At 43.8% G+C, this 15,879-nt stretch overlaps 1 protein-coding gene across 9 annotated transcripts in view; it reads right to left on the bottom strand.

The window, feature by feature from the left end:
* DAB1 (DAB adaptor protein 1) overlaps window positions 1-15,879 on the bottom strand; it is a 433,753-nt gene that overhangs the window by 211,010 nt on the left and 206,864 nt on the right. For 8 of the 9 annotated variants that reach the window (XM_018072295.2, XM_018072293.2, XM_018072298.2 and 5 more), the window contains exon 2: window positions 14,892-14,956. The gene's annotated coding sequence lies outside the window, so the exon portion shown is untranslated. Of the gene's footprint in view, window positions 1-12,749; window positions 13,200-14,891; window positions 14,957-15,879 lie in introns of those variants that run through there. The other variant, XM_018072296.2, reaches the window with a different exon arrangement.

Genomic DNA, 15,879 nt, shown 5'->3' with positions numbered 1-15,879 from the left:
ATAATTACAAATAAGGATCCAGCTGAGGCACAACTCAGGGCTCATTTTCAGGATGTATGGCTGATCCTCAGCCATGGGGGGACCAATCGCCCACCCTGGCAGAGCAAGAGACTCCCCAGGGACACACCAACAACTGCTGGAGCTCTTCTTCTCAAGCTATTGCTGATACAGCAGCTGGCCCCACCACTGAAGGCAGGATTTCAAGCCATTTTCTAAGTTGCTTATTACCACAAGGACAAAAATTATTTTCTTCCACCCAGGTTTTCTTGTGTCAGCCATTCAACATGTTCCTATGGGTTTTTTCCTCCCTTTCTTATTACCTCTTCTGATAGTAAAGACATTGCAGATGGGCATCAAACTGTGCAAAATGTAAATTATGATTGGGCAGAGTCAGAACATAAAAAATAAGTTATTTGGATGCAATTTTTTTTTTCCTAAGGACCACAGCACATATGGCATGCTAAAAAAATGTCTCGTGTTCATTAAGGCTAAATGAGACAGGTTAGAGAATCATGGGCACCAAATGGAAAACTTGGGGGAAAAAAATGCTGGCTGGCAACTCATTCTGCTGATAATATTTTTTGGATGTTTCCCTCCTGCCCTCTCTCCCTTATTTTTTTTTAAACTGCAAGGACATTTTTGCAAATATTTCACAAATATCTGATGGCTGTTGCTTAGGAATCTGTCCGCCCCGCTGTGCCTCCCTCATTTGAAGGTCATAATCTTCAGTTTGTGAAATCATAATTATCTTGCTAGCCAGTAACTCTGATGTCACAAATGGAGGATTATGATGACTTCAATGAAAAAAGCAGCAGTGGGAGAAAATGAACTCCTCAGCCACCAAGAGCTTGTTTTCCTTCCCCCCCCCCAAAAAGGATATAGCGGAGAAAAATATCATCAGAATGATCTCCAAATAGACTATTTTCTGCATGGTATCAGTGCCTCTTTCAGAATATGAGGGTAATTTCTGGCTTGTGCCAGTTTAACGCAGACTTCCACTTTATTTTAACATATAGCAGATCTTATATTTAATGTAATAGCAGAATCTTGCTACTTCTTGTGGAGCTCATACAGAGACCACAGAGTTCTTCTATAAAAATGAAATGAGCCTCCCTGTAACCCTCAGCAAAATGAAACGGCCAAGGTTCACCCCAAGGTCACCTATGCCTGGGGCTTCACTACTGCCAGATAATTCACCACTGTAACAAAAAATATAACAAATAAACACTGTCTGTCAGATTAATAAAGTATTTAATGTCCAGCTCTCCTTACTGCTTGTTATTAAGGATCCCTGCCAGCCTAATGCTAAAAATGCAATGACTCAGAGGGGGTGACTTCTCTCCCCAAAAATCACAGAATTTGGAATGGGTTGGGTTGGAGAGGACCTTAAAGACCATCTAGTTCTGACCCCTCTACCATGGGCAGGGAATCTTCCACTAGAAGGGGGGTGAACCATCCACTAAAAATGGAGGAGAAGAGAGACCATGGCAGAGCTTAGACCATCCTGATGCATTTCCCCTTTCTGTATCCCCTCCCTTTTGTACGGACTGAAAGACTCATATGCCCCAGACTTTATTTAGTTCTTGGAAATAGGACTGAGATGACGGCACTGACTTTCCTCCAGGACAGTCCCTCTGGGAACGCGATTCAGCAACTCTGAGTGCCGTTATTTTGAATAAAGCTATCAATGTTTCTCCTGAAGAGTTTGGAATACAAGTAGATTTCTGTTGTCACTATAAATGCTAGCGGTGTGTCTCTTGGGCATCAAATAAAATACGTTTCAATGTTGCTGTCTGCTTGAATGAGACATTAAAAGAGCTATATTCCGAATTCCTGCCGTTTTATAAAAATATGAACTAATAGTGCAATGACACCATTCTCCTTTCTCTTCCCACTGTGGATCTTCGGCACTACATTGCAATACCTCCATGGGCAAAAGCAGCAGTGCACTGGGACCAACCCCAAATGTGGAAAACGCAATGGATTCTGACACAGGAATGAGAACAAAAGTATTTAATGCTGGAGGTGTGGGAAAAAACTGAAATTCCCAAATTGCAACCATGTTCCCTGCCACTTGGCACTGGTGCCGGGCTGTGTAACTCGGAGGGGAGTAAGTGGCAGCAATTGCATCCTCGCAGAAGAGATGTCTTCCAAAGGCGTATCACAGCAACAGCATCCTCAACTTCCTGGCTGCGGATTTCAGCAGCAGAGGGGAGAATACGGGGGGAAATAAAAGCACAACAGCTGTAGTGCCACAGGCCCCTGGCCTACAGAATATGTTAGGAGACCGATGCACACACCCACTATTCTCAATCATTAGAAACAACATATGGTGGGTTGGTGTTCGTGCTGCCTTTCTCTGCCTGCCCTCTTTCTGCTCAAGGTATAAGTAAATTAAGAGAGAGTCAGGCTGCACACGTGAGCAGGGAATTGCAGAGGGAAGGACCATGTGGGGTTAGAAGGACACGTAAATTCTTTATTGGGGTTATTTAAAATCTTCACCGCATCTCCATCAATTCTAAAAGCTCCAAAGGCACTGAAAAATAATCCCATTTTGTCTTTGTGTGGCCAAAACCTTTCTGCGCTTTTTTCTGTTCTCACAGCAGCTGATATGCCCCATCATCGCCATCATTGTTCACAAACTCCCAAAGCACAGAGCAGGGGCATAAAACAACAACACAGCATTTGCAAACAAGGTGACAACAACTGAGATGGCTCATCCAACTCCGAGAGCACCCTGCAACCTCTTCCCCTGTATTTACAACACAAGGTACACATCAGCTTGTGAAATAGGCCAAAATCCAAATTGCTGTCTTTGGGACAGCCAAAATGGTGTCAGACAAACACCCTGAGATGTTCAGGGTGGTCCATGAGTGCCCAGATGTGGGAGATGGGTCCTGAAAACACCTTTCACGTGGGCTGCCCTGGAGCAGCCACAGCTGCCACTGAGTACAATGGGCAAGGATCGGTCTTGAAGCAGTAGGAGAAAACACAGGGATGGCATGGGATAGGGGTGCAGATAAAGGCACAGACTCACCGCACTGCAAGGACATCAGGTGAGATAGATATGTTCCTAGGATCTGGAAGACAGCAGGACCAGGATTTGACTGTGAATTGCACATATCATTGGGGCACTGGGAGCACTGCGGCTTGCATGGATACGCGCAGGAAAAAAGAGCAGAAGTCTTTAATTCACCTCTGTCAAAAGCAGGATTATGAGTTTCTCCTAACATTTAGACTGCTTTTGATGCTGCAAAAGGTGATATAAGAAATGTCATTGCTGCCAGAGGAGCGGGGGATGGTGACACCAGACATTGCTGCAGCCGTGACTCATCGCGCGAGCGCGGGAGAAATGACACGCGAGTTGGTGTCACGACTGTGGAGTTAACCTTTGTCACCTCTGTATTCAGCTGACTGAGCTTCCCCTTTAATGAAGCAGTTTGATTTATGTATGAGTCATTTGCCTTCATAAGAAATTTATTAAATGATCATCTTTTTTTCCCTCCAGATTTGTCACTTGAAACGTGGTAATTGGTGTTTAAACCTGCAATGGCATGTCATCAAATGAGTTCAAACAACCTTACACGTTCCTTGCTCTCCCGTATTGTAAGGAAGCTCGGCTGTCAGTGGGACAGGAGGACTCCAAAGACACAGAAAAATCCTGGCATGGAGATGCTGCCTCAGGATGCTGATGGCCTGGGAATGGTACATTCTTTTCCCTCCCTCGGTGACACAAGACTTAATAAGAAACAGGGAGCAGCATGATCTGCCTTGGTACCTGAAGTGGTATCTGGCTCTAAAACTCCATCTCAGTTCAGCAAAGTGCTTCAGAAAACAAGAAATCCAATGAATTCAATGAGGACTAATTCCATGGTTAACGTTAGACATGTTTGAGTGTGTTGCTGAACTGCATCCTAATCTCCCACTCTCCTGGCATCTCAAAACATGAAAACAATACAACCATGCCAAGAGTCTGCTATAAAAATAATTGCTTTTAGTTTAAAAAATCAAGTTATAAAATATCTCTAGAGCTACTATCAGTCTTAATTTCTCTGCAAGCATCATTTTACATTAGATCTTTGTTTTTCATTCAAAATTTGAATCAAAAAAAGTACTTCTGTTTTAATTAGTTTTATAAATTTGCTGAGCTAAATGAATACAGTAGTAAAATCAAAACTACAGAAAATATGCGTAATCTCAGCAAACTATATTACTTGTGGAACAAATTGTAAATCTAGTGCTTAATTAAAATTATTTGAAATGCCAAGATGTGAAAACTGTGAATTATGCTGCCACACAAAATCTACAGCTCATTTTAATAAACTATAATAGCCTTAGCTACAAAATTTTGGCATTTGAAAGGTTTCCATCTATACATGTAAATTTTGTTCCACGTTATACATATACTTTTAAGACCTCATTTGCATCCTGTTTGGATCCATGATTGCATAAAATAGCCCTTGGGCTTCTGTTTGGAGCAGCAATGACTGAGGAAGTGATGCAGTTGGAAGATATGAAATTTGGAAATCCAGCTGGCAAGGTGTGGATGCATTAGCCCATGGAACCTGGGAGTCCTTAAGGCTTCCTCTGTTTACTGAGAGAACAGCAACTTCCAGCACTGTGGTGCAGCCAGAATTACCCGGAAAGGGTGGCTTTCCCAAAGAGCTTGGAAGCACACTCCTGCCTCACCCTGTGGGTGCTCAAGCCAGCATTCTGCTGTGTTTCTGCAAGGACCACAGCCCAGATGCCAGCCTTTCCTCCCTGGAATGTCACAGACTGCCAAGCAGACGAAACCCTCTGCCCCAGAAGCTGTTTGCAGATGAAGCCAAATGTGTCACACTGCAGATGGCTTCTGAGGCCCCAAACCACACCTAAACCTCTGGGAAAGGTTTCTGCAGACAACCTGCTCCAGAGAATTCAGCTGGTGTGTGGACACGGACAAGAGTTTAGATGAAAAGAGGAAGAGTTTTCAATTCATTCTGTGACACCAACTGGAGACTTTTGTTCTAGATGATAATCTCAGTTTTCTCAAAACTCATTACAGTCAAAGTATAATTTAAACTATACTTCTTTTTCCTTGTGATGGCTCGGTATCAAAGCACTGTGAGTGGCAGATTAGCAATATTTGATTTCAGCTTTCAGGGCTTTAATAATCATGGGAAATTGCTCTTATGAGCAGCGTTTCCTTGCCCACTGGCTGCTTTGCAGATTGCTAGGACAAAACCTACCTATAAATGCAGAAATTGTATTTCTGTACAGCTCTGCCAGCTGGCCACACCATTATGCACATAATTCCTTCTACTTGGGTATCTCAGTAGGAAAAAACCCAAATCCTAAATTGAATACATCTTAGGAATATCAATTTAATTAAGAGGATGACAATAGGATGAAAAGGGCAGGGGGGTGTTTATTAGAATAGATTTCTGCCTGCACTGCATTGATACACCTATGCCCATGTATTGGTACGTTCTAGTGGAAAAAACCCATGTAATCTGTACTATGTCACAGTGAACATCAGCATCACACATACCTGTTTGGAACTGAGCAAAGGAGACAAAAATCTCACCCTGTGCTGCAGGAAAGGGAACAGATGGTGCAAACATTCACACACACACAAATTCACACTTTTTGATGACACAAGGTTACTAGCAAGATCCTTCCATGCTTATGCTTGAAAGGATTATGGACAGAGTTAGTCATTCTGGATTCACCACTAAAATCGACTGTAAAAGGGCTGCAGCAGGTGAGGAGCTGTGTGGTGGAATAGGGGATGGCCAGAGACCTGCAGCCATGGATTGGGCTCACAGTGAGCCACACACACACCTCCCTCCACAACTCTGAGACATCAACTCAGCTCTGAGTTTGTGGAGTCTGAATATGTCCCTGGAGATATTCCAGAACCGTCTGGATGCAATCCTGTGCCATGTGCTTTGGGACGACCCTGCTTAAGCAGAGAGGTTGGACCAGATGACCCACTGTGGACCCTTCCCACCTGACCCATTCTGTGATTCTTCTCTTCAGCTGACCACTGAGCACTTCCATGCACACCTCCAGAGTGCCTACAAATCCCATGGAGCTGCCTGTTGGTACCCAACATGACCCAACACACGCAAACAGCAACTCAGTGCCCACAGAGTCCTGCGTGTTTTATTTAAGAACACATATGCAGATGATTCTCTAGAAAGCACACTCTATAAATAAAACATGTTTAATAACCTAAGAAAGCCAAACAAAATAAATAAACCATGCTACTGAATGGCAACTTCCTCTGCAAAAGAATCTGTAAAACACTTTCCAGGGTTTGCAAAGTGCCTGCCTGCAAAATATTTTGCATGATACAGTGCTATTCCTTAAACAGCTGTGACGGTCCACATGGTGCATTGCCTTATAAACTCCCTGCTGTACAGCTCTCCTGCTCTCAAACCAAACCAACTCAAACATCAGCGGGAGTCAGCACTCCATTTTATAACTGCAAGGTATGATTTATTAGGAAAAAAATCTCCTACTTTATTTTCCTACTACTGGGAGTCAGTGTGGTCCTTCTGAGGTGAGGAACGCCGGGCCAACCTGTACCAGCTCACTGCCCAGACTGGCAGAGTCCCCACAGACCATTAAGGGAAGCAGTGAAGCCTGATGTGCTGACTGATGTTCCCACAGCTTTACATCTCACTTCTAGACACTTCTTTCACCTGCAGAATGGAGTGATATGAATCACACTGAGGTCTGAGCTTATCCTGGCTTATCTCCATCTTTGGATGGAAGCCTGAAGCCACCCCGACCTGTGCTGATGCTGGAAGGGATCAGGCAGCAGTCCTGCTCCTGCTTCTGCTCCTGCTGTGAGGACAAAGCAGGAGATGAGGTGCAGGGGGGAAATGTCAGGCAGTAGGGAACCAGCACAGGTTCAATCTGCTGCAAACCCCACTGAAACTGCTCTAATAAATCTCTGCTGCTGTCTCTGCAAAGGGGCTTGTCCACTTCAGCTCTCTGTGGGTGGGAGGCTTATTTCCATGGGATGGGCTGGCAGGATTGAAGCCAGGCTTCTAAGAGGTGGCTTCCAGAGTCAATTTGTTCTTCTCTGCCCTTTTTTATTTTCTCTATAAAGCTGAGCATGCAGGAGGAGAACCAAATCCAATTCAGTATCAACTAATTTTTCTCAGGACAGAAGCTCCCTTTCATTAAAAAAAAAAAATCATCAGTAATTCCATACATGCTGCAATCTGGTGAATTACCAGAATGTATTCGAGACAGAAAGCTCCTGCTTTGGAGAGAGCCCTAATTGTTGGCTTCCTTGCTATGCACTACACACAGCTTGCCTTGTTTCACAGCCAGAAGTGCTGCTGTATCTTTTTGTCTTCCTCTCCCCAGCAACTCGGCTATTCTTCGGAGACGTACCGTAAGTGCCAACAGGTGGGATGGGGCGTTGGGAGGGAGAGGCTACAAAGGACCATCTGCATGGGCACAGAATGCACAATGCACGGCCAGCAACGCTAGAACATCTGTCTGCCTCCAGCCTCTTCACCTATTGCAAAGGTTACGCACCAGCGCCGTGCCAGCTGCGTCAGGTACTCATTTGAAAGAAAAACACCCCAGCAGTAGCCTGTGGGGACATATTTTTGGTGTCTTTATGCATTGTAAAAATACAAAATTCTGCCTAATTCAAAGCTAAAGTGTCCTCCCACTTTTCCAGCACAGGAGATGTTATTGTGGTTGATCAAGTGTGTTTACTTGATGAGACTCTCCCATGTGGGTGCAGGACCCCTCTCCACATGACATCAGTGCACACCATGCGCTCTGCCTGCATAAATCTTGGGATTATACAGGCAGTCAAATAATTTCCAGCCAGATTTCCCAACAATAATATTGAAGCAGAGAGCTTAATACTATTAACACACTATCAATCACACACAAACCCACAGAGTAACCCAGAGACAACAATTTCCCCCATACTCATTGTGTATTTTACTACAAATAAACAAAAGCATTCCCACCCTGCACTTTCCCTTTCCAAGACTGCTGCCAGCTCTGATATTTTTTGTATTCCTCTGAGTAAACCAGTGCCAAAAATTTCCCTGTCTTTAACAGCAATCGAAGCAGCAGCTACAGAGGACTCCTGCAATCCTCAAACCTTCACCACAAAGACTAAGCCAAACCCCAAAATTCTCAAACAATTCCTTTGGCTAAATCCCAGAGTTTCATCTCTTCTGGCTTTTCAGAACTGCACCCTTTGCTTCTAGCAAAATGTGTTCCCCACTGACAAGCAGGCAAGGAAGGAGGAGGAAGATGTTACGTGTCTCAGGTGGTTTGAGTTCAGCAGGATGTCGCATGGGAGGCTGAGCACAGAGGTGTTTCTCAGCTGGCATTTGAAAAGGAGAAAGATGGAAACCTGTCTCTTTACCTATTCAATCTAACATAGTCCGGGAAGTCCTGTCCTTTTTTTTGTTTGTTTGAACATCGTGTTTTTTAAACATGTTTTGTTAATACTTTATTGTTTTTTTTTGGGAAATACTTGGAGGAGGTACCACCTAAGGAAATGGAAGTTTCGCAGAGTCTGCCCTGAAATGTGGCTCCTCTCTACATGACATTTTGAATTCCCAAGAGCTGGGATTCCTGTCATTTTTATGAAGCTGTTTGATGCCTGTTTGTAACTCTCTGCCTTCCCAGGTTTCCTCCCTATCCCTCATACCCAACAAGCTGCTCCCTGACTGACACCGCCACGCTGGCACCACTGTGTTCACACCCTGCCAGGCACTGCTTTCCAGGGTTTGTTTTTTACACCAGCCACTGGTAAATGAGGCTGGTGTGACAGACCACAGGCTGGATAATGAGTTCATTCTCCAGACCCACCGAGAGCAAGGTACTTTCCTGGCCCATCTGTTCTCTACACTCCTCACGGCATGGCTCCGGGAATGCTGCTCCTAAAGAGAGCAGCGAACACCCGGCGGACTGCTGATGTGCAATAGACCCCGGGTTGATGGCCTCTGTAACACACAGTGCAAAGCTTTCTCAGCCGAAAAATGGGAAGAGACAGAGCACTGGGATTACATCAGAGCCATTGCTGGAAAGTCTTAAACTGGAGAAAAAATCAGGGGGGGAATAAAGTCTCCAGAAGGCCGAAACAAATCTAGCACACACATCGCACAGGCACAGTGATCTTCCTCGGCCACCTGTATTTCCTCCACATTTTCTAGGAGAAATAAAAGCTCCAGGCTAGTCACAGGTCTGTAAACAGAAGTGGTGAAAAGTCAAAGCAAAGATCTAGAGAGACTAGAACAAGAAATGAGACTTGAAATACCAAGTCAGGAAGTTTACCTAGTCTTGACTGAAACTGGCACACCTGACCTCACAAAGGAAAAAGTAAAAAAAACCAGTTAAAAAGCCTAGGTAACATCTGCAAATATTTTAGAGGAAAGGAAAACTGGTACCTTCTTCAACTGGGAGAAGGGATGAATAAAAATTGATGGAGGGTTGGTATACTTGAGTGGCGAGTGGTTTAACAAAGATAACTTGGGCTCTGTAAGGTACCATCTCCTCAGTCCAAAAGTGTGGCAACAGATGACTGACAGCATCACATTTCAAACTGCCTTTAAAAAAAGTTCTGCGTGTTTTTAAACACGTTGCCCTGCAGAACTTGCTGCTACTTGGTATGAACAAGGGGCAGATGTGAGTGATTCATTAATGCCTTCAGGCTGATGAAGGTCAGGAGAACATCCTCACTCACATCCAACAGGACATTGTAACAATGAACTCTCACAGCTAGGGTTGGGATACGAGCCAGCTATTAGCAGATAAGAGTTTGCTCCAGGTAAATCCTTCCACAGCTGCCTATTATGCTCTATCACATTATTTCTCCTGACAGACACAGCACTGTCCATATAGATCACAGGTGCAATCCAGTATGGAAATCCTATCTGGTTGTGCAATACATTACTGTCCTTGCCCTGACTGTAGTAATGTGTGAATTAAACTGTAATATCTCATGACTGGAACCTTTCTTTAATTCATACTGAAGATCACTCACACAATCTATGCACTGAACAAAGTAGTAAATTCACCTCAACATCTTTATGCTTTCCCATAGTCTTTAAATCATTCATATTCAGACTTTCTGTGTGTTCTCGATTGGATGGAAATGTTTCTAGTCCATAACTTTTCCATTAATGTTTTTGTGGAATTAACTCTTTAAAGAGAAAGCCCTGTTCTTTGATAATCAGGAGAAAGAGCAAAGCTCACGCTTCACTCTACAGGATGAGCCTGGAGAAGCCCTTGGGCTCTGAGCCATCCTGGAGCTAGGTCCCGAAATCAGGCCCTGAATACAGACAGCCCTAGTGAACAGCACACATTGCAAATGGGTGGCTGGTGGGGTGGCATCTCCCTCCCTCCACCAGTGCTGAAGGTGTCCTCCCCCTGTATAGGCAAAGAAGTTCAGCAAACTCCCCTTTCTTGATGTGCTGCTGTGAATGAAACCCTCCAAATGTGCTTGCCTGTAACACAAAATGCAATTATTCTGCAAGACATGATAAAAATCTGAAAAGAAGTTTGACAACACGCTCCACTGCATCATCTGCAGAAGCTAAGGGGGATGAACAACAGAGCTGCATGGTAGGAAACCAAACACTTCACTGCAGTGCACCTAATTTGTGAGACATCTCCCAAAATCAGCCTCATTGAGACACGGCGTGCCAAGGGCTCGCAGGTAAAAACCACCACTGAGTACAAGAAAATACATTAAAACCACATTAAGGGGTTTGACAGAGTCCTCTAAAATTCAGAGAAAGACCTTCCTCAGCAAGGACCCTGTACACCAAGACACTGCAGCCTTTAGGGTATCAATGACACTCACTGTCCCTCTCTTTTGACAATTGCCCTTTTCTCAATGAACTCTTTTTCTTCCATGGGTTTAACCCAGGGCTGGAAGGTCTCCATAATCACTGCTACAAAGGCTATTGCTGCTAGTCTATGTATTGTTTCCTTAGGTACTCCAAATTTCTGGCTTGAGGCCAGCCACTCAAACACAAGGAGTTCTCCTCAATGCCATGTGTTATCACAAGTCTCTCCCTACTTCTGAACCTGCCCTGAGAAGGCTTGTCCTCCTGCAGTGCTCTGCAGCTGCTCCCAGCTTCTGCCTCCAGCCTCTGACCTTTCCAAGGCTACCTGTGAAATCCCACGTTCAGTAAGAGACTTTTTAAAGCAAACAGTTTACATATGATTAATTCTGCCTGTAGACCTCAAAAAAACCCTTCCTGATTAACAAAGGTCACTGAATCTCAAAAGTTTATGGCAAACAATTCAAAGATATTACAGCCCTCCTATAAAAAATGAAGTAGAAAAAGCTCCTGTTTTTTTCTGGAGAAAATAGACTGTGGCTGAAGACAAGGCAAGAAGCTGGGTAGATACAAACTGGAAAACTGATAGAAGAGCAGCTGTGGGTTAACACCAACAGCTGGAGAGGCAGGACTTCTTGTCACAGCAACACCCAGATACAGAGAAAAAAATATATATCCTAACAGTGAGCACTGCTGGAGCTCCTGTTGGAGTCATTTGGCAGTAGGATATTCTCTGAGTGCTTCAAGGTTGCATTTTCCCTTCAAGGATGTCAAAACGTGTTGCAGAGGTATGAGATGGCTTTATCTTCATTTACAATGAGGGGAACTGAGAGAAGGTGATGGGAAGTCATTTTGTCCAGCTGAGAGAGAGGGTCATCAGCAAAGATAGAACTCTGGTCCTTAACCCTCCAGCATTGCTGCCACCCTCCACAGCCTCCTCAGGGAAGACAAGGTTTACAAGTGCCAGCAATTCCTGTTGCAGGTTCTGTGCCTTGGAGCATGCCAGGACTTTTCAGTGGTGACAATCAGTGACAGTGTCACCCAGAGCTCAGCACTGAGGCCCTTCCAGCTGGGCTGGACACCAAAAAGCCATGGTGGCACAGAGACTGTCCTATTGCAGAGCAGGCAGGGATGCTCCAGCCCTTGGTGAGCTTTCACAGCTCTCTGAGACCAGCAGAGGAGCAGCAGTCCTCTTTGCTGAGGAGAGCATATGAAAACATTAAGCGGGAATCCTCAATCATCTTCCCACATGTTCCCATCATACCTTTCTCTATTAGGCAGCCGTGACTTTGCTAACCTGACTGATCCATAATTCATAACTATTATCCATGCTCAATAATTACAGTGTTAATATTTTTGTAATTTAAAAGTACCTTTCTCCAGCAGAGTTCAGCCTGTACCACTGACTAATGCACAATTTAATATTTAAATGTTTATGAGCAAAAATGTTCTCTCTCCTCTTTCTTCCCAATTCACACCATCAAAACGTTTTCAAAATGTTAGGGAAAAGAGGAATTTTAAGAAGGAATATGATTATGATTCAAAGCAAAATTTAAAAATTATGAAATGCATAATGCCCAATCTATCAATCAAAGCCAATTCTGCAGTACAGACACACTGAAAGCCCTTGAGTTTCTAATCACTAATAGGTAACACTATCAAATTCAGCCCTACACTCTATTAGAATTGCAGTAGAAAAGCACTTAGTGTAATATCCAAAGACAGCTCACCAAATCCTGCTCACTTGGCTCAAAGACAGAACCAAAGATGTTAATAATTTGAAAGCTTCCTTAACCAATGTGCTTTATCAATATGCTCAGAAAAGGAAATAAAATACCTGTACAGAACTTCTGTAGATTAAAAAAATAAATCTAACTTGTATTCAGCCAGAGAACTGTGATTTTTTTCCCCAGATTTGTGAATTACCCATGGATGTGTTGCTGTCCCGGATGCAGAGCCCATCATCTCCCAGTTGCAAACCACAGGAATCATTTCCATTCCTTCCTTCTGACCATATTAATTTCAGGCTTGTTTCTAGAAGGATTTTTTTATGTCTTCATTTCCTAATTCCTCATTTTCCCATCAGTCTCCCAAGAACCACAAACACAACGTTGGCAGGGCAGCAATGAACTTCATCCAGCCTCCTCTCTTTCAGCTGTGCCTTGTTTCCTTCACCTCCTCCCAGGGAAGGACAGGCAGAGACACCAAGCATCTGTGACCAGGTCCAGTACTCGTGTCCTCTCTTTTAAAATTATTTTCAACCACCAACTTCTGATTTTCTGAGGTTTTCTTACTCTCCAGATTAAATGTCAGTGACAGAGCTGCTGTAAAGCAGCAGAGAGGGAGCAGAACCGCCCAGCTGCAGGCAGTAGCACAGTAGTGATGAGGGAATGTAGCAAACACCGAGTTTACACACATACAGAGACACTGTGAGCTGGTGACAAGTAGTACAAAGACTTATTTGATGCAAAGACAGAATGACTGCATTGCTTATGTCAAAAAAAGATCAGTGGAAGCATAACAACAGACCATTCTGCATGCGACACACACTGCATAAAAGCACAAAAAATACTCTTTATGTTTCCTGCACTTTTTTAGCCTGGTTTCTCAGGAAAAAAACAAGAGATGTGCAATTGTTCTGTCAGTCATTGCTTCCCCAAATAACTTTTGAACCTGTTGGCTGATCTCAGGTTTGACAGATAGGCTGAGGTCTCAAAGGGATCACATTCCTATCAAATGCATGAAAATAATAGAGACTCAAACTAGTGCCTTTACTGAGCTGCCCCCCGTGCTGTGGCTGCCTCTGCTCTGTACCTCAGGGGTACCAATTAGCCCATGAGCCAGAGCAGCTCTGTGGATAAGGAACAGCTGGGGTAATGCTTGCTTACACCCTCACACAATGCATAAAGCAAAAACAACACTGTGAACATTCCAACCACAGGACACACTGAGATGGGGGCTTCTGCCTTCTCAGCTCCTCCAAGCACACAGAAATCCAGAGCAGAATCCCAAAATGCTCATGCTGGCAGCCTGAGCAGCTGGCCTTGGTGTCTCTGGTGCTTACTTTGTCCTCAAAACTGAGTCTTTGATATTTGCAAGCTCCCGTGTGCTGTTAGTTAGTGCTGATGCCCCAAGGATTGCCCTGTTTCCCCAAGGCTCAGCAATAAATGGCATTACCTTCCTTGACCTCCCTTGTCTGCCCCTTGGAGCTGCAAACAGGAGTACAACCTTCACTGCTAAAGCACATGTACATTTTCCTGCTGGAATTACAATAAAACAGAGAGGCATTGCCTGGCAAAGAGTAAAATTCCTGTTTAGTTTTAAAGGGATGCATATGACAGGGAAGCTACAGGACTCTCATTCTAATAGCCAATGCTGCTAATTAAAACTGTTTTGGAAGATCTGCAGCCAGCCTATAAATCACCCCTCTATATGCTATAAATAAGAGGCAGATACGGAATTGAATAGCACCCATTTGTCAACGGAATGAAGAGATTTGATTGTGCCTTTTTGAATAATAAATCCAGACATACCTAGCAGGGCACGGAGAGTTGCTCCAAGTGTCTCTTTTATCAAACAACAATGATTATATTATAGGGTATGCATTATGGGGCATCATCCATTTCTCTTGTTTTCTCATTTATTGCTGACATGCTCCCTCCCAGATGAAACATTTCACTCTGTACAGCATGTGTTCATGCAAAGATCTCAGAAGCCAGGCAGGAGCAAACACTACCAAGTCTCCTGATGTGATGTGCACGTACTAGAATGTATCACAGAGCAGAAGGGAGATCTGTAGGGAAATTGAGCCATGGAAGCCTAAATACACAGGGAGTTCTTCCTATATATTTGCCCAAAGCACTTCTAAAGGACACTCAAAATGCACTGGGTATCAGACAGAGGAAAGTCACATTGTTCTTATTGTCAATGGATGACCATTTATACAAAACAACAGAGAGAATCAAAGCTAAATTCCTTAAGATTGTGTTATAACATCACTGAACAATGGAAACTCCAAAGACATCCATACAAACCACCAGATTCTTAATAATAATAATAAAAAGTTACCTCACTCCTGTGTGGAAATCTCAATCATCTACTACATCCCACTCACAGCCACCATGTCCTTCTCACTGGAAAAAAAAAAACATACAAATGGTCACCAATTAGGAAATGGCATTTATTAGTGTTAAGTTCAGAGTAGCTTCAAATCTTGCACATGCACTCATAAAATAGGAGATTTAGGAGTCCCTGTCACACAGAAGGCTGCAGAAGGTTAATTGAGTTCACTGTAGAGGTATCATTACCTCTGTTAACATACCTCAGGAAAAAAGCACATCAGTCAGGTTATGATAGATTTATTTTAAGCCTTTGAAACTATTTATCAAATTTTTGTCCTCTGACAGGACGATGATTCCTCTTGCTTTGTCCCTAAAACCCACTACAGCTGAACAGCAATTTCCACAGCATCCCCTCGACCATGGGTTTTGCACTTCCCACGTGCAGATGTCCTCATCCCACCCACTGGTTGACTGAGACACAGAGAAGCCGTGACCTCTGGCATCTGCTTCCATTTACCCAAAGGAAAAACATTCTTTGGGATGGACCATGGGATTTCAAGCAGGCTTTCCTTTCCCCTGCTGAAGGAGCAGCTGCTGGATGAAGCCCATGAAACCAGCCCAAGGGGCTGCAGAGAACTTCCCAGGGGCTGTGCCTTTATCTTCGCTTCTGTTGGGGCTTAAAGTGAGGAGAAACAAGGGGGAAATCTCTCCATCTGGAATCCCTCATTCCCCTTCCAAAACAGCAGCAACTGCCTACAGTCCTTTCAATATCACCAGGATAAACAGCATCCTTGTGGCCTGCTCCTCATCTGCTCAGGCTAGTAAAGCTGTGACCCATGTGTACTTATTTTATCAACAATAACTGTAAATCAGGATGATTTTATTATTTTGATGTTATGTTTGCCAATAAAAAGGAAAAGACAGTGCTAGGCTGAAACCATTTGATGGCTATGCATTGATTTTGAAATCCCAGTCATGCTGCCCACATCCTGAGG

Source organism: Manacus vitellinus, unplaced genomic scaffold (genome assembly GCF_001715985.3).
Source record: "Manacus vitellinus isolate BGI_N305 unplaced genomic scaffold, ASM171598v3 scaffold_21_pilon, whole genome shotgun sequence".
In the NCBI taxonomy this organism is placed as follows: domain Eukaryota; kingdom Metazoa; phylum Chordata; class Aves; order Passeriformes; family Pipridae; genus Manacus; species Manacus vitellinus.
This window is presented reverse-complemented; position numbering and strand designations above follow the sequence as displayed.